Source organism: Bubalus kerabau, chromosome 11, assembly GCF_029407905.1.
Source record: "Bubalus kerabau isolate K-KA32 ecotype Philippines breed swamp buffalo chromosome 11, PCC_UOA_SB_1v2, whole genome shotgun sequence".
NCBI lineage: Eukaryota > Metazoa > Chordata > Mammalia > Artiodactyla > Bovidae > Bubalus > Bubalus kerabau.
Window position 1 is genome coordinate 22,109,690 of NC_073634.1, and position 19,152 is coordinate 22,128,841.

Genomic DNA, 19,152 nt, shown 5'->3' on the forward strand with positions numbered 1-19,152 from the left:
GATCATGCTTACAGGTTCCTCTGGAAACAGCAGAGAATGGACTAGAGGGAGTCCCAACAAGTTGGGAGTTTATACAATTGTCCATTCAAGAAACAAAGAGCACTATCGAACACTCAGCCATTGAAAAGAATCAAAGTACCATACTTGCTTCAACAAGGATGAACCTCAAAACATTTTGCTAAGTGACAGGAGTCGATCACAAAAGGCCACACATTGCATAATTCCATTCATATGAAACATACAAAATTGGCCAAACTAGAGAGGTATAAAGTAGATTACTAGTTGCCAGAGGCTGGGAGGAGGAGGGATTGGAAGAATAGCTAAGGGGTGCTCCTTGTAGGGTGATGAAACATGTTCTAGAATTGACTATGGTCGAAGCTGCACAACTCTGACTATAGTAAAAGCTACTGATTTATATACTTGCAGTTCAGTTCAGTTCAGTCACTCAGTCGTGTCTGACTCTTTGCGACCCCATGAATCGCAGCACACCCACGCCAGGCCTCCCTGTCCATCACCAACTCCCAGAGTTCACCCGACTCACGTCCATCGAGTCAGTGATGCCATCCAGCCATCTCATCCTCTGTCGTCCCCTTTTCCTCCTGCCCCTAAGCCTCCCCCCAGCATCAGAGTCTTTTCCAAGGAGTCAACTCTTCACATGAGGTGGCCAAAGTACTGGAGTTTCAGCTTTAGCATCATTCCTTCCAAAGAAATCCCAGGGCTGATCTCCTTCAGAACGGACTGGTTGGATCTCCTTGCAGTCCAAGGGACTCTCAAGAGTCTTCTCCAACACCACAGTTCAAAAGCATCAATTCTTCGGCGCTCAGCCTTCTTCACAGTCCAACTCTCACATCCATACATGACCATATTCCCATCTCTTTCAGAATTTTCCACAGTTGATTGTGATCCACACAGTCAAAGGCTTTGGCATAGTCAATAAAGCAGAAATAGATGTTTTTCTGGAACTCTCTTGCTTTTTCGATGATCCAGCGGATGTTGGCAATTTGATCTCTGGTTCCTCTGCCTTTTCTAAAACCAGATTGAGCATCAGGAAGTTCATGGTTCACATATTGCTGAAGCCTGGCTTGGAGAATTTTGAGCATTCCTTTACTAGTATGTGAGATGAGTGCAATTGTGCGGTAGTTTGAGCATTCTTTGGCATTGCCTTTCTTTGGGATTGGAATGAAAACTGACCTTTTCCAGTCCTGTGGCCACTGCTGTGTTTTCCAAATTTGCTGGCATATTGAGTGCAGCACTTTCACAGGATCATCTTTCAGGATTTGAACTAGCTCAACTGGAATTCCATCACCTCCACTAGCTTTGTTCGTAGTGATGCTTTCTAAGGCCCACTTGACTTCACATTCCAGGATGTCTGGCTCTAGGTCAGTGATCACACCATCGTGATTATCTGGGTTGTGAAGATCTTTTTTGTACAGTTCTTCTAGTATTATGATATGTGAAGTATATAAAAACTGTTTCTAGAAAAACAATGAGGTGGGAAGGAGAGTAGTGACAATTCTCTAATTCTGATTGGCTGAGCTAGGAGGATGGGGCCACCACAAAGCAGGACAGAGAATTCAGAAGGATGACAGGCTCTTTTATGGATAGTTTGGTTTGAAATGCCTGTGAAGTATCAAGATGGTGATGAATAACAGCCAGGGGAGCTTATGACAGAGGGTCTGGGGGAAAAGATTTGAAGTATTTCAGTACATAGTTTGCATTTATATCTACGGGAGTGAATACAACAAACTAAGGAGGGCAATGGCACCCCACTCCAGTACTCTTGCCTGGAAAACTCCAGGGATGTAGGAGCCTGGAAGGCTACAGTCCATGGGGTCGCTAGAGTCGGACATGACTGAGCGACTTCACTTTCACTTTTCACTTTCATGCATTGGAGAAGGAAATGGTAACCCACTCCAGTGTTCTTGCCTGGAGAATCCCAGGGACAGAGGAGCCTGGTGGGCTGCCATCTATGGGGTCGCACAGAGTCGGACACGACTGAAGCGACTTAGCAGCAGCAGCAGCAGCAAGGAGGGCATGTGGGGTGAAAAGAGACCAGGGCTAGCCCAGTAAGGAATGTCATATTTAAGGAACAGACAGAAGAGGTGCCTTCAAAGGAGGGTGAGAAGAAGCTATCAGAGCACAAAGAGGTAAATAAATAGCCTAACAGCTGCTGAGCCTAGTCATGTCACTAATAGTGTTTCAAAATACTCGGGAGCATCTCCAAACATGATTTTGTTTAATCAGGGAATGTGGAGGTCAAGTGCACCCATCTGGGACTCTGTAAGACTGCCATTGCCCTGCAACTCAGCCCACTAGCTGGATACCAAACACCAGGCTTCTGTGCTGTTCTGAAACCTAGCCTACCTGCCTGTGCTCACCTGCCATGTGGTAGGGAACATGTGTTTTCATTTTCCCTGTTCTGCTAATGAAGTGGTTATGTTCAGCTTTCATCATAATTAGCATTCATTTAGTTCAAGTGCTTTGTAATTAATCTTTTATGCTAATTAATCCTTTTATGTATTAATACATCACAAACGTGAAAGAAAACATTTTTTTTACTTGCAAATTAAATTAAGCTTCTTCACCCTAAAAGCAGAGTGAAAGGAAATGTAACTAGACAAATCAGACCACAGAAAACCTCTGTTTGCTGAAAAACTGACACTGTGGCTTGCATTAAATTTTGCATTCAGAGAACTGGAAAAATTAGCTCAGCCAAACCATACCTTGTCCGTTCTTCCCAGTTAGCAAGACATCCCTTCTTAACTAGCTTATAGTTTTAAAAAATAACGAGATTTTTCAATATTCCTTTTTATTCTTAATTCAAATTTTAAATGTGGAATTATCAACAAATGCTGCCAAGGTAGGTGCTGCAGATTACCTTCCAAGCGATAAATAGGCCTTCCTTCTGTAAGTCCTGCTTTATGATTTTATATAATCTCTTTCAGATATTTTTTCTGTCTTTATCCTCACAGTAACCTGGGGTGGAGATAGCATGGTCAGGAGAGAGACTGCTTGGAAACTCTGACTCTATTTTGCCAATTAAGTGGCCCTGGGCAGATCACTCTCTGTCCCATTTTCTCATTTCTAAAATGATTGCTGTTCATTAGGGCTGCTGTTTAGAATTGTGCCTGGTATACCATACTGCTACTGCTAAGTCACTACAGTCGTGTCCGACTCTGTGCGACCCCATAGACGGAAGCCCACCAGGCTCCCCCATCCCTGGGATTCTCCAGGCAAGAACACTAAATGCTCAATAAATATTACAGCTGACATGTGAACAACTTGGGTGAGTTTAGAGACAGTGACCACCCTCCCACCTCTGAAATACAGAATCCGCACAGAACTTTTGACTTCAAAACACTCTTAACTGCTGATAGTCTACTGTGACCAGAAACCTCCCCAAAACATAGTCGATTAACACATATTTTGTATGTTATGTGTATTATAGTTGTTGTTAAGTTGCTCAGCTGTGTCCAACTTCTTTGTGACCCCACCAGGCTCCTCTGTCCATGGGATTTCCCAGGCAAGAGTATCGAAGTGGGTTGCCATTTCCTTTTCCAATGTTACATGTAAAAGTGAAGGTTGCTCAGTTGTGTCTGACTCTTTGCAACCCCATGGACTGTATTGTCCATGGAATTCTCCAGGCAAGAATACTGGAGTGGGTAGCCATTCCCTCCTCCAGGGGATCTTCCCAACCCAGAGATCAAACCCAGGTATCCTGCATTGCAGGTGGCTTCTTTACCAGCTGAGCCACCAGGAAAGCCCAAAAATTGTTCAGTCATACCTGACTCTTTGCAATCCCATAGACTATACAGTTCATGGAATTCTCCAGGCCAGAATACTGGAGTAGGTAGCCTTTCCCTTCTCCAGGGGATCTTTCCAACCCAGGGATCGAACCCAGGTCTCCCACATTGCAGATGGATTCTTTTCCAGCTGAGCCACAAGGGAAGCCCGTTATATGTATACCTACATATATTTTATGCATTCATGATGGACCTTTTTCTTACTTATTCGCTATTCCTAGGCTGCAAGATTCATCTGCAAGTTTTTTCAAGTTGCCACAAATCCCAAAAAGTTTTTTCAATATACTTATTGAAAAAAAATCTGCATATAAGTTCAGTTCAGTTCAGTTCAGTCGCTCAGCCGTGTCCAGCTCTTCGCGACCCCATGAATCACAGCATGCCAGGCCTCCCTGTCCATCACCAACTCCCGGAGTTCACTCAGACTCATGTCCATCGAGTCAGTGATGCCATCCAGCCATCTCATCCTCTGTCATCCCCTTCTCCTCTTGCCCCCAATCCCTCCCAGCATCAGAGTCTTTTCCAACTCTTCGCATGATGTGGCCAAAGTACTGGAGTTTCAGCTTTAGCATCATTCCTTCCAAAGAAATCCCAGGGCTGATCTCCTTTAGAATGGACTGGTTGGATCTCCTTGCAGTCCAAAGGACTCTCAAGAGTCTTCTCCAACACCACAGTTCAGAAGCATCAATTCTTTGGCGCTCAGCTGTCTTCACAGTCCAACTCTCACATCCATACATGGCCACTGGAAAAACCATAGCCTTGACTAGACAGACCTTTGTTGGCAAAGTAATGTCTCTGCTTTTGAATATGCTATCTAGGTTGGTCATAACTTTTCTTCCAAGGAGTAAGCGTCTTTTAATTTCATGGCTGGAGTCACCATCTGCAGTGATTTTGGAGCCCACAAAAATAGTCTGCCACTGTTTCCACTGTTTCCCCATCTATTTCCCATGAAGTGATGGGACCAGATGCCATGATCTTCGTTTTCTGAATGCTGAGTTTTAAGCCAACTTTTTCACTCTCCTCTTTCACCTTCATCAGGAGGCTTTTTAGTTCCTCTTCACTTTCTGCCATAAGGGTGGTGTCATCTGCATATCTGAGGTTATTGATATTTCTCCTGGCAATCTTGATTCCAGCTTGTGATTCTTCCAGTCCAGCGTTTCTCATGATGTACTCTGCATAGAAGTTAAATAAGCAGGGTGACAATATACAGCCTTGACATACTCCTTTTCCTATTTGGAACCAGTCTGTTGTTCCATGTCCAGTTCTAACTATTGCTTTCTGACCTGCATACAGGTTTCTCAAGAGGCAGGTCAGGTGGTCTGGTATTCCCATCTTTTTCAGAATTTTAGTGGACTTGTGCAATTCACACTTGTGTTGTTCAAGAGTTGACTGTATTAATACTGTAGTTACCACTCTTATCAATGTTTGCTGAGACCAGAGGCACAGAAACACAAATAACACATAGCAGAATTCTAGCACCTACCCATCAAGAGTTCAGATGATAGATCAGGAGCTCAACCCAGCACCTCAGTGAATACCCCCAGGGGACACGTGTTGGTGCTGAACCAAGGAGGCCTCCCAGGATCAGTGCTGGAAAGGCCCCACCCACATGCCTATCCATGACAGCCAGGTTCTTGACTGGCTCAGGGATACAGCATAAACTATGTTGATTATTTGTCCATTCAGATGAGAGTCACAGAAAAACACATTTCCAAATGGTAATCTGCCATCTTTTTCTACATTAAGACTGAAACATATGACAAACATGTTAGTCTGTGTGGCCAGGATTCATGCATATATATTCCTGGGGTCCCTTCCATAATGAGATCCAGGCCCTTTATCTGTATCTGTTAAAAGTACTCCAAAACCTTTTTTTATGCATGTGGCAGGAATTTGGTTTATCCTCAGGTGTATCACCTTGCCTTGCTACCCATTAAGGCCTGGCTTTCAGCCTCAATAGCTCAGTGGTAAAGAATCCACCTGCAACACAGGGGACTCAGGAGACACAGGTTCGATCCCTATGTAGGGAAGATCCCCTGGAGGAGGAAATGGCACCGCACTTCAGTATTCTTGCCTGAAAAATCCTGTGGATAGCCCATGGGGCTGCAAAAGAGTCAGATACAACTTAGCAACTAAACAACAAGCACCGCAAATACAGTAATTTATAGATTAAAGGGCTTTATTTTAAAAATCAATTTTACCTTATTTGATACTCAAAATGGTCAGACAAATTATATTCCTCATTTTACAAATAAAGAATCTGAGTGTTCAAGTGCCTTCTATCCATCTTGTGCTCAGTCATATCTGACTCTTTCATGACCCTATGGACTGTAGCCCTCCAGGATCCTCTGTCCATGGGATTTTCCAGGCAATAATACTGGAGTGGGTTGCCATTTCCTCCTCCAGGGGATCTTCACAACCCAGGGATCAAACTGCAGATGGATTCTTCGTAGGTGCCTAGTGTAAGGCTAAAGAGCCAGAAGACTTTCCTGATATAAATCTGATGCTATTTCTGTGAAAACTTGCTATCTCTTTCTAGGTATGAAAGATATTCTAGTCATGAATTTTCCATTTGCTATGTCATCTTTTTTCCTTTTTGAAGATTTATTTTATAATGAAATAATTTCAGATTTATGAAAATGTAAAAATAGTACAATGAGTTTATGCATACATTTACTTTCTCTATCCATGGGTTCTGTATCCACAAATTCAACCAACTGCAGATGGAAAATATTCAGAAAAATATTCCAGAAAATTCCAAAAATCAAAACTTAAAATTTCTGAGCACCAGAAACTATTTACATAACATTAACATCACATTAGGGACTATAAGTAATCTAGAGATGCTTTAAAATACACAGGAAGATGTGCATAGGTTATATGTAAATACTACACCATTGTAATAAGGGACTTGAGCATTCACAGATTTTAGCATCTGCAGGGATTCCTGGAATCAACTCCCGTGGATATGGAAGGATGATGGCACTCTTCAGCCAGCTTCCCCCAATACTAATATTTCACATGTCTACCATACAATTATCAGAATCAGAAAATTAGCACTGATACAGCATCATTATCTAATAATTTAGACTTCATTCAAATTTCACCAATTTCCCATTAACATCCTTTTTCTGGTCCAAGATCATATCTAAAAATCACATGTTGCATTGACTATAATATCTTCTTAGTCTTCTATCAATAGCAGTTTTTCAGTCTTTGCCTCTGATGTCCTTGGCACTCTGGAAAAGTACTAACCAGTTCATTTGTAGATGGTTCCTCTATTTGAGTCTGTGATGAATTCTCATTATTAAAGTCTGCTGCGCATTTTTAGGAAGAACTGCACAGAAGTGATGTTCTTCCCAGTGCGTCATGTTAGGAGGCACAAGATGTCAATCAGTCTAATTACTGACAATGTAAACTCTAATCACACAGTTAAGTGGCATCTTCCAGGCTTCTGCCCTGTAAAGCTATTTTCCCCTATTTAATTAATAAATATCTTCTGGAGAGATACTTTAATATTACATAAGTACTCTGTTTTTTCATCATCTTTTCACCCACTACTTATATGCTGAAGAGCAATTTTCTATTTGGGGCTTCCCTGATAGCTCAGTTGGTGAAGAATCCACCTGCAATGCAGGAGACCCTGGTTCGATTCCTGAGTTGGGAAGATCTGCTGGAGAAGGGAAAAAGCTACCCACTCCAGTATTCTGGCCTGGAGAACTAGTCCATGGGGTCGTAAACAGTCGGCACTGTGAGACTTTTACTTTCATTTGGCTTCCCTGGTGGCTCAGATGGTAAAGCATCTGCCTGCAATGCAGGAGACCTGGGTTCGATCCTTGGGTTGGAAAGATCCCCTGAAGAAGGAAATGGCAACCCACTCCAGTACTCTTGCCTGGAAAATTCCATGGAAGGCTATCATTCTTGCTTCATTCATTAGCTGGAATTCTTTTTTAAAGAAAAGCTATTCCTCTCCCTATTTTTTATATAGAAACCCAAATATTATTCCTTTATTGTATGTGCTTTAATTCATTAATATTTCTATTTGATTTGTTGTTCAAATTCCCCAGATTAGGCCACTGAGAGCTCCTTCAAGTTGGTTCCTGTATCCATTTGACAGATTACTATCATTTTTCTTACTAGCTCCAAAATATTCCAGAAACATCATGTATTTTCCCATCTCCAGCCCTAAAATCAGGTATTTTATGAGTGTATACAATTTTGTTTACTGAATAATTATTTTCTGAAACCAAGCTTTTATTTTACTTATACGCACTGGTCATTGGTCATTCTTAGCAAGCAAAGCTAAGGCAAACATATATACATGGATATCAATTTCTATACTGGTAAATGGAGATAGCATTACTCTTTCTTTACTAACTTTTATTTTTAATAGATTTCTCTTGTTGAATTGCACTGGCTAACATCTCTAGTACAATTCTGAGTAGTAATAGAGACAGTAGGTATCTTTGCTGAGTTTCTGACCTTAGTGGAAATGCCTCTAGAATTTCATATTTAAGTAAGATGATGGATTTAGGACTATGGTATATATATTTTATGTTAAGTACCCATCAATTCTTATTTTCTTGAATCTTTTTTATCAGGAAGGAGGAATCTGAATGCAAACAGAAGGAATGGGAAGAAAGACACAATGGCAAACATGGGCACTGATAAAACATGCCTTTGTGTTAAAATAAAAATCTTCACACCTCTCTTCATCTACCATTGCCATAGCCTTTGTACAGGCAGGGTCTCATTCCATACGCCTTGACTTCGGGGCTAGTCATGAAATCGTTTTGGCCAATGAAATAGTTAAAAGGAAATGACAGTGTGCCAGTTCTAAGACTAAATGTTAAGATCCCTCACATATTTCCTGTTGGCCGCCAATGACTTTGCCATTGCCAAGAGAAGAAGCTCTTCCACTGTACAGCTGTTCCCTGTATCATGGCCAGCAAAACACATACATATAGCCCAGAGGTTCCCTAGCCAGTCACAGACCTATACTGGGATCCGTACAGCACAGCACAACACAGCTTAGATCAGCAGAGCCCCAGCTGACAAGTGTTCAGTGAACCAACCCTTTATTTTAGATTCCATTTGCTTACTTGGCATAAAAGGAAGCTATAAGGCCTATAATCTCTTGCCAACCATTTTGAGCCCTTGTTTTGCATAAGCTACTTTTGTATTTTGCTAATCTGCCAGACCGGCAGCCTATTTTTAATGCTCGGATCCACGTTATGGCCTCTAGCTCTCCATATCGTTTTGTAGGTCTTTGAATCTCTTTTATGCTATTTGCAATCACAGTGATTTATCTGCATTTATTTTTTTGTCAGTTTGGCCTAGAATATTGTGGGTGTTGTCCAAAATTTGATACGGTGGTTCCAGCTCATTTCTTTCAGGGAAGTATTTGGGAGTAGTAATCTTCCTAACATTTTTTTTAAGCCTGAGGAAGAAGATGAATTCTGTTGGTCCACTATTTCCTGTGGACCACTAAGTTGACCTTTTGAATCACAGTCAATAATATCTATCTAATCTCTAATCAATTTGCCTCTGATTTATTCTTAAGAACTCTTCCTTCTAGCTTTGGAGGCTTTTACATTCTTTGGCAAAAATCTCTTTTGACTTCCTATAGTCTACTGTTTGTAGGTTATTTGTGCTCCCAATTTGGCTCTTTCAGTTTTCTGAAAGACATGTTTTCCTTGTAATAACCTCTTTGCTTCTGGCAGATAGTGATAACATAAATTTAACAGAAGTTAATTATGTTAGCAAATTTTCCATTCACATCGACACTGCTAAGCAATGCTATTCAACAGTGTCCAGGAAACTGAAATAACATCTGGTCACTGCTGTAAGGTTCCACTACGGTGTGGGGAGAAAAAGTCCCCAGACTGCTGCAAAGGAGTTCAAGGCAAATCGTATTTCTATTTTTCAAAATTGACATAGCATCAAACATGATATAGCCTTAGACATTTCAGTGAGCTCATGTTATGAAAAGTGTAACTCTTGTGTTTTATATCTGCACGGAGTCAAAGTATCAGAAGTATCTGAAAAGACTCTCTCATTACTTTGACTCTTAAACTGCCATCCTGGATTTTTTAAAGTCCCATAAAAGAATGAACTTGTGATAAGAAGATTACGTTGATTTCTATGAGTTCTATCTCTGGAGTGAAAAAAAAAAAATGGGGCACTATTTTAAAGAGTCATCAAGTTCAATGTTTATGACAATAATAAAAACTTTCAATAGAGAATGTTCTAAAAGAGATTTGAGTTTTTATATGGGATATAGTACAAGACTGGGACACTAAGTTTATGTAGTGACAACTAGGTATTTAGGAAAGAACTGATGCTTTCAAACAACTATAGGTAATTTACAAGCCAAACAGAATCTCAAGTAGTAAAGCAGGAAAAACTGAACCCCGCAATTTCTGTTCTCAGCTACAAATAACTAGAAGTTCAGTTAATGCCAAGCAACAAGCTCAAGACCACTTACCAGGAAGTTATGATCCTGTTTTAGTTAAAGAACCTCAAAGATTTCACTGAGACTACCAACTTAACTATTTTGTAAACACTGTGTTGCTGCCAGCCTTGGGTGTGGAGGACTGACTCAGTTTTTGGCATCATCATCACTGGTCCACACAAGGCTCCAGGACTTTTGCTTTTATGTTTTTTATCCTATTTTACCCGAAATCTCCACTCCCATTCTCTTTCCCCATAAGCAAGCATTCTTGTGTATTTGTAATCATTCATTTAGCTAATACTTATTGTATGTATGCCTATTACATGTCACTTCAAAGGGTTAGGAACACACAGTGATCAAAACAGAATAATACATTAAAAAAAAATAAAAAACATGCCTTCTGGGAGCCTACATTCAGTGAGGGATGTGCAATGAAAAATTAAGTAGCAACTGGCATTAAAGGGTAATAATTACCGTGGGGAAAATAAAACAAAGAAGAGGAAGAGGGATATGTGGAACCCTTTTCAAGATTTTTCTCACAAATTCTTAAAAAGCTATAATCCAGGATTATGGTATAATAAGATATATGGTTACATGTATTCCTTTAAAAAACTGGAGTGCCTGTGTAGACTTAAGAAGCTACTGTACATTTATGATCTAATAAAGACTTATAAAGAAGGAAAAAGAAGAAGAGGAAATGCTGGGGGTAGGGCTATTTTAAATAGGGTGACCAAGTAAGCCTTACTCAGAAGGTGACATTTGAATAAAGATGTGAAAAAGGTGAACACATGAGCCATGCAGATGTCCAATAGAAGCCCTTGGGAACAGCCTGTACAAGTCTGTGAAGTACCATGGATCTAGTGAGTATACATTCACTTATACATGTTCTTGCAAAATGTATATTGTTGCTTTAGGTGTATATATGTTAATTTTCATAATTCCATTTGTAATAGTCTGGATTCTCCAGAGAAATAAAACCAATAGGAGGTATACGTAGAAAGAGAATTATTTAGATTTTTAGCAGCAGATATTTAGATATAGATATACTATAAGAGCCTGGAGGAGGGCATGGCAACCCACTCCAGTATTCATGCCTGGAGACTCCTATGGACAGAGGAGCCTGGTGGGCTGCAGTCCATGGGGTTGCAAAGAGTCGGACATGACTGAAGCAATTTATCATGTGTGCATGCATGCTATAAGAGATTGGCTAACATGATTTTGAAGGCTGAGAAGTCCAAGATCTTCAGTCAGAAAACTTGAGACTCTGGAGTTCTGAGACCTGGATGGTGTGGTTCAGTCTTACTCCAAAGGTAGGTGAAAACCAAATGTCCCAACTTGAAGACAGAGGCTGAGAGAAAGGATTCTTTCTTGCTCAGCTTTTTACTCTATTCAGGCCTTCAGTAGATTGGATGAGCCCACCCACACTGGGGAGAGCAATCTGCTTTACTCAGTCTACTGATTCAATTATTAATCTTATCCAGAAGCATCCTCACAGGCATGGTCAGAAATAATGTTTAATCTAATATCTGGGTTGGGGCATAGACTTGGATTACTCTGATACTGGATGGTTTGCCTTGGAAATGAACAGAGATCATTCTCTCTTTTGAGATTGCATCCAAGTACTGCATTTCAGACTCTTTTGTTGACTACGATGGCTACTCCATTTCTTCTAAGGGATTCCTGCCCACAGTAGTAGATATCATGGTCATCTGAGTTAAATGTACCCATTCCAGTCCATTTTAATTCGCTGATTCCTAAAATGTCAACATTCACTCTTGCCATCTCCTGTTTGACTACTTTCAATTTGCCTTGATTCATGGACCTGACATTCCAGGTTCCTATGCAATATTGCTCTTTAGGGCATTGGATGTTGCTTCTATCACCAGTCACATCCACAACTGGGTGGTGTTTTTGCTTTGTCTCCATCCCTTCATTCTTCCTGGAGTTATTTCTCCACTGATCTCCAGTAGTATATTGGACATCTACTGACCTGAGGAGTTCCCCTTTCAGTATCCTATCTTTTTGCCTTTTCATACTGTTCATGGGGTTCTCAAGGCAAGAACTGAAGTGCTTTGCCATTCCCTTCTCCAGTGGACCACATTTTATCAGAACTCTCCACCATGACCATCCATCTTGGGGATGACAGAATGATCTCTGTACGTTTCCAAGGCAAACCATTCAATATCACAGTAATCCAAGTCTATGCCCCGACCAGTAATGCTGAAGAAGCTGAAATTGAATGGTTCTATGAAGGCCTACAAGACCTTCTAGAACTAACACCAAAAAAAGATGTCCTTTTCATTATAGGGGACTGGAATGCAGAAGTAGGAAATCAAGAAACATCTGGAGTAACAGGCAAATTTGGCCTTGGAATACAGAATGATGCAGGGCAAATACTAATAGAGTTTTGCCAAGAGAACTCACTGGTCATAGCAAACACCCTCTTCCAACAACACAAGAGAAGACTCTACACATGGACATCACCAGATGGTCAATACTTAAATCAGATTGATTATATTCTTTGCAGCCAGAGATGGAGAAGCTCTATACAGTGAGCAAAAACAAGACTGGGAGCTGACTGTGGCTCAGATCATGAACTCCTTATTGCCAAATTCAGACTTAAATTGAAGAAAGTAGGGAAAACCACTAGACCATTGAGGTATGACCTAAATCAAATCCCTTATGATTATACAGTGGAAGTGAGAAATAGATTTAAGGGACTAGATCTGATAGACAGAGTGCCTGAAGAACTATGGACAGAGGTTTGTGACATTGTACAGAAGGCAGTGATCAAGACCATCCCCAAGAAAAACAAATGCAAAAAGGCAAAATGGTTGTCTGACGAGGCCTTACAAATAGCTGTGAAAAGAAGAGAAGTAAAATGCAAAGGAGAGAAGGAAAGATATATCCATGTGAATGCAGAGTTCCAAAGAATTGTAAGGAGAGATAAGAAAGCCTTCCTCAGTAATCAGTGCAAAGAAATAGAGGAAAACAATAGGATGGGAAGGACTAGAAATCTCTTCAAGAAAATTAGAGATACCAAGGGAACATTTCATGTAAAGATGGGCACAATGAAGGACAGAAATTGTAGGGATCTAACAGAAGCAGAAGATATTAGGAAGAGGTGGCAAGAATACACAAAAGAACTATACAAAACAGATATTCACGGCCCAGATAATCACAATGGTGTGATCACTCACCTACAGCCAGATATCCTAGAATGTGAAGTCAAGTGGGCCTCAGGAAGCATCACTACGAACAAAGCTACTGGAGGTGATGGAATTCCAGTTGAGCTAGTTCAAATCCTAAAAGCTGACACTGTGAAAGTGCTGTACTCAATATGCCAGCAAATTTGGAAAATTCAGCAGTGGCCACAGAACTGGAAAAAGTCAGTTTTCATTCCAATCCCCAAAAAAGGAAATGCCAAAGAATGTTCAAACTACCACACAATTGCACTCATCTCACACACTAGTAAAGTAATGCTCAAAATTCTCCAAGCCAGGCTTCAACAGTACATAAACTGTGAACTTTCAGATGTTCAAGCTGGATTTAGAAAAGGCAGAGGAACCAGAGATCAAATTGCCAACATCTGCTGGATCATCGAAAAAGCAAGAGAGTCTATGTCTGCTTTATTGACTAGGCCAAAGCCTTTGACTGTGTGGATCACAACAAACTGTGGAAAATTCTTAAAGAGATGGGGATACCAGACCACCTGACCTGAATACTGAGAAATCTGTATGCAGGTCAGGAAGCAACAGTTAGAACTGGACATGGAACAACAGACTGGTTCCAAATCGGGAAAGAAGTACGTCAAGGCTGTATATTGTCACCCTGCTTATTTAACTTATATGCAGCGTACATCATGCAAAATGCAGGGCTGAATGAAGCACAAGCTGGAATCAAGATTGCCAGGAGAAATATCAATAACCTCAGATATGCAGATGACACCACCCTTATGGCAGAAAGTGAAGAGGAACTCAAAAGCCTCTTGATGAAAGTGAAAGAGGAGAGTGAAAAAGTTGGCTTAAAACTCAACATTCAGAAAACTAAGATTATGCCATCTGGTCCCATCACTATATGGCAAATAGATGGGAAAACAGTGGAGACGGTGACAGATTTTATTTTTGAGGGACTCCAAAATCACTGCAGATGGTGACTGCAGCCATGAAAATAAAAGATGCTTGCTCCTTGGAAAAAAGGTTATGACCAACCTAGATAGCATATTAAAAAGCAGAGATATTACTTAGCCAACAAATGTCCTCTAGTCAAAGCTATGGTTTTCCCAGTGGTCATGTATGGATGTGAGAGTTGGACTGTGAAGACAGCTGAGTGCCAAAGAATTGATGCTTTTGAACTGTGGTGTTGGAGAAGACTCTTGGGAGTCCCTTGGACTGCAAGGAGATCCAATCAGTCCACCCTAAAGGAGATCAGTCCTGAATATTCCTTGAAAGGACTGATACTGAATCTGAAACTCCAATACTTTGGCTACCTGATGCGAAGAACTGACTCATTTGAAAAGACCCTGATGCTGGGAAAGATTTAAGGTGGGAGGTGAAGGGGACAACAGAGGATGAGATGGTTGGATGACATCACCAATGTGATAGATATGAGTTTGAGTAGGCCCCGGGAGTTGGTGATGGACAGGGAAGCCTGGCATGCTGCAGTCCATGGTGTCACAAAGAGTCAGACATGACTGAGCAACTGAACTGACCTGAATATCTGGGTACCTGGTAGCCCAGTCAAGTTGACACATAGAATTAACCATCGCAGTGAAAAGTCAAAGTGTTAGTTGCTCAGTTGTGTCCAACTCATTGCAACCCCATGGACTGTAGCCCACCAGGTTCCCCTGTCCATGGGATTTCCCAGGCAAGAATACTGGAGTGGGTAGCTATTCCCTTCTCCAGGGGATCTTCCTGACCCAGGGATTGAACCCAGGTTTCCTGAATTGCTGGCAAATTCTTTACTGTCTGAGCCATCCCAGTACTATATCATATTTCTCAATCTGTTTCTTACTTTTACTTAGAATAATGTTTTTCACGATCAATGGTTGTGGTAGGCAGAATTCTAAGATGCCCCCATCCCAATCTTTTCCCCTGGGGCATAATGATATTATGTTACCTGACAAAGCAATATTGTGGATATAATTATAGTTACTAATCAATTAACAGTAAGGTAAGACAATTATCCCAGTTGGCCTAACCGAATCACATGAGCTCTTTAAAAATAGTTTTCTCCAGCTTCTTGTAAAAGAAGAACTCAGAGAACTCAGGCATGAAAACAATTCAACACACCTTCACTGGTTTGAGGATGAAAGGAGCCATGTGATGAGGAGTGGGGTGACCTCTAGTAGTTAAGAGCAGCCCCTGGCCGATGGCTAGCAAGAACACAGCAACCTCAGTCCTACAACTGCAAGGACCTGAATTCTACCAACAACCTGATTTGGTGGAGTCTTTCTCAGAGATTCTAGATAAGAACCAGTCCCACCTCGTTGGCTAAAAATCAGTGTTGCTGTCTGTTTTATTTATTTAAAAAACACAAATAGTAGTATTTTTTCTTTCACATGAGGCAAGATCCCAAGAACTCTACAAGTATTAATTCTTTTAATTGTCATAACTTGGAGATACATATTTTATTTTTTTCCCCCATTTTACAGATGAAGAAACTAAAAAACAGAGAATTTAGGTTATTTGCCAAATGACAGGTGCCAAAACCAACAGTAAGACCTAGGTGATCTGGTGTGGGGAATCATTGTTCAAATCCCACATCTGGCTCTTTGCTTCTAGCAGCTACATAATATCTCATACTGTGTATCTCTCATACTTAACTCTTAGTTTTGGGGGGATGGATTTCTCATGGCTCTGTGCAAGAAGCTCACCAAAGACTATCCCACAAGGAGTTTCATGGGGCCTAGGATACATATGTAACGTGACTAAGTACTTCTAGATGGCTCTCTAGAATAACCACATTTGTCCACAACACAGGCAGGACATCAGGGTCACCATATGTCTGCCATAGGCATTTTCCAGCTTTCCAATCCTAGGCACTCTGATGAAAAGTGATATTTCAAATGGATGGAAGATCCAAATAGACATTTATCCAAAGAATACATTGCTGCTGTTGTTTGTTGCTAAGTTGTGTCTAACTCTTTTGCGACACCATGGACTATAGCCTTCCAGGCTCCTCTGTCCACGGGATTTCCCAGGCAAGAATACTGGAGTGGGTTGCCATTTCCTTCTCCAAAGGGGATCTTCCCAACCCAGGGATCAAACCCGCATCTCCTGTATTGGCAGGTGGATTCTTATCATTGAGCCACCAGGGATGGCCAAAAAGGACATGAAAAGATGCTTAACATCACCAATTATAAGCGAAATACAAATCAAAACTAAAATGAGGTATCCTCACACTGGTCAGAATGGCCCTCATCAAAAAGTCTATATTACTAGAGAGGGTTTGAGAAAAGGGAAACCTTCTGTACTGTTGGTGGGAAGGCAAGCGCATACAGCCACTACAGAGAAAAGTATGCAGGCTTTTTAAAAACTAAAAGTAGAACTACCATATCCCACTTCTAGGCATATATCCAAAGAAAACCATAACTGGAAAAGATACATGCACCTCAATGTTCATTGCAGCACTATTTATAATAATCAGGACATGGAAGCAACCTAAATGTCCACTGATAGAGGAATGGATAAAGAAGATGTGGAACATACATACAATGGAATATTAGTCATCACAAAGAATGAAATAATGCCATTTGCAGCAACATGCATGGATCTAGAGATTGACATGCTGACTTAAGTCAGATAGAGAAAGATAAATATTATATGATATCACTTATATGTGTAAGCTAAAAAATGGAACAAATGAACTTATTCACAAAACAGAAATAGAGTCACAGGTGTAGAAACCAAACTTATGCTCACTGGGGAGAAGCAGGGGAGGGATAAATTGGGAGACTGGGACTGACATATACACACTACTATATATATAAAATATATAATTGATAAGGACCTACTGTAGAGCACAGAGAACTCTACTCAGTACTCTGTAATGGCCTATATGGGAAAAGAACCTAAGAGAGGATGCTGCTGCTGCTGCTAAGTCACTTCAGTCGTGTCCAACTCTGTGTGACCCCATAGACGTCAGCCCGCCAGGCTCCCCCATCCCTGGGATTCTCCAGACAAGAACACTGGAGTGGGTTGCCATTTCCTTCTCCAATGCATGAAAGTGAAAAGTTAAAATGAAGTTGCTCAGTCATGTCCGACTCTTAGCGACCCCATGGACTGTAGCCCACCAGGCTCTGTCCATGGGATTTTCCAGGCAAGAGTACTGGAGTGGGGTGCCATTCCCTTCTCTGAAGAGAGGATGCAGGTATATATAAAATTGATTCAATTTGCTGTACACCCGAAACTAACACAACACTGTAAATCAACTATACTTCAATAAAATTATTTTAAAAATAAATACAAATTTTAAAAAATAAGAGAACTGAATCTCAGGGAAATGAAAAGAATTTCCTGAGCTCTTCAGTTCAGTTCAGTTCAGTCGCTTAGTCGTGTCCGACTCTGCGACCCCATGAATCGCAGCACGCCAGGCCTCCCTGTCCATCACCAATTCCCGGAGTTCACTCAGACTCATGTCCATCGAGTCAGTGATGCCATCCAGCCATCTCATCCTCTGTCGTCCCCTTCTCCTTCTGCCCCCAATCCTTCCCAGCATCAGAGTCTTTTCCAATGAGTCAACTACTTCGCATCAGGTGGCCAAAGTTTTGGAGTTTCAGCTTCAGTATCAGTCCTTCCAATGAACACCCAGGACTGATCTCCTTTAGAATGGACTGGTTGGATCTCTTTGCAGTCCAAGGGACTCTCAAGAGTCTTCTCCAACACCACAGTTCAAAAGCATCAATTCTTTGGTGCTCAGCCTTCTTCACAGTCCAACTCTCACATACATACATGACCACAGGAAAAACCATAGCCTTGACTAGACGGACCTTTGTTGGCAAAGTAATGTCTCTGCTTTTCAATATGCTATCTAGGTTGGTCATAACTTTCCTTCCAAGGAGTAAGCGTCTTTTAATTTCATGGCTGCAGTCACCATCTGCAGTGATTTTGGAGCCCTCAGAAATAAAGTCTGACACTGTTTCCACTGTTTCCCCATCTATTCCCATGAAGTGATGGGACCGGATGCCATGATCTTCGTTTTCTGAATGTTGAGCTTTAAGCCAACTTTTTCACTCTCCTCTTTCACTTTCATCAAGAGGCTTTTGAGTTCCTCTTCACTTTCTGCCATAAGGGTGGTGTCATCTGCATAGCTAAGGTTATTGATATTTCACCTGGCAATCTTGATTCCAGCTTGTGCTTCTTCCAGCCCAGCATTTCTCATGATGTACTCTGCATATAAGTTAAATAAGCAGGGTGACAATATACAGCCTTGGTGTAGTCCTTTTCCTATTTGGAACCAGTCTGTTGTTCCATGTCCAGTTCTAACTGTTGCTTCCTGATCTGCATACAGATTTCTCAAGAGGCAGGTCAGATGGTCTGGTATTCCCATCTCTTTCAGTTTTTCCACAGTTTATTGTGATCCACAGTCAAAGGCTTTGGCATAGTCAAGAAAGCAGAAATAGATGTTTTTCTGGAACTCTCTTGCTTTTTCCATGATCCAGCGGATGTTGGCAATTTGATCTCTGGTTCCTCTGCCTTTTCTAAAACCAGCTTGAACATCTGGAAGTTCATGGTTCATGTATTGCTGAAGCCTGGCTTGGAGAATTTTGAGCATTCCTTTACTAGCGTGTGAGATGAGTGCAATTGTGTGGTAGTTTGAGCATTCTTCGGCATTGCCTTTCTTTGGGATTGGAATGAAAACTGACCTTTTCCAGTCCTGTGGCCACTGCTGAGTTTT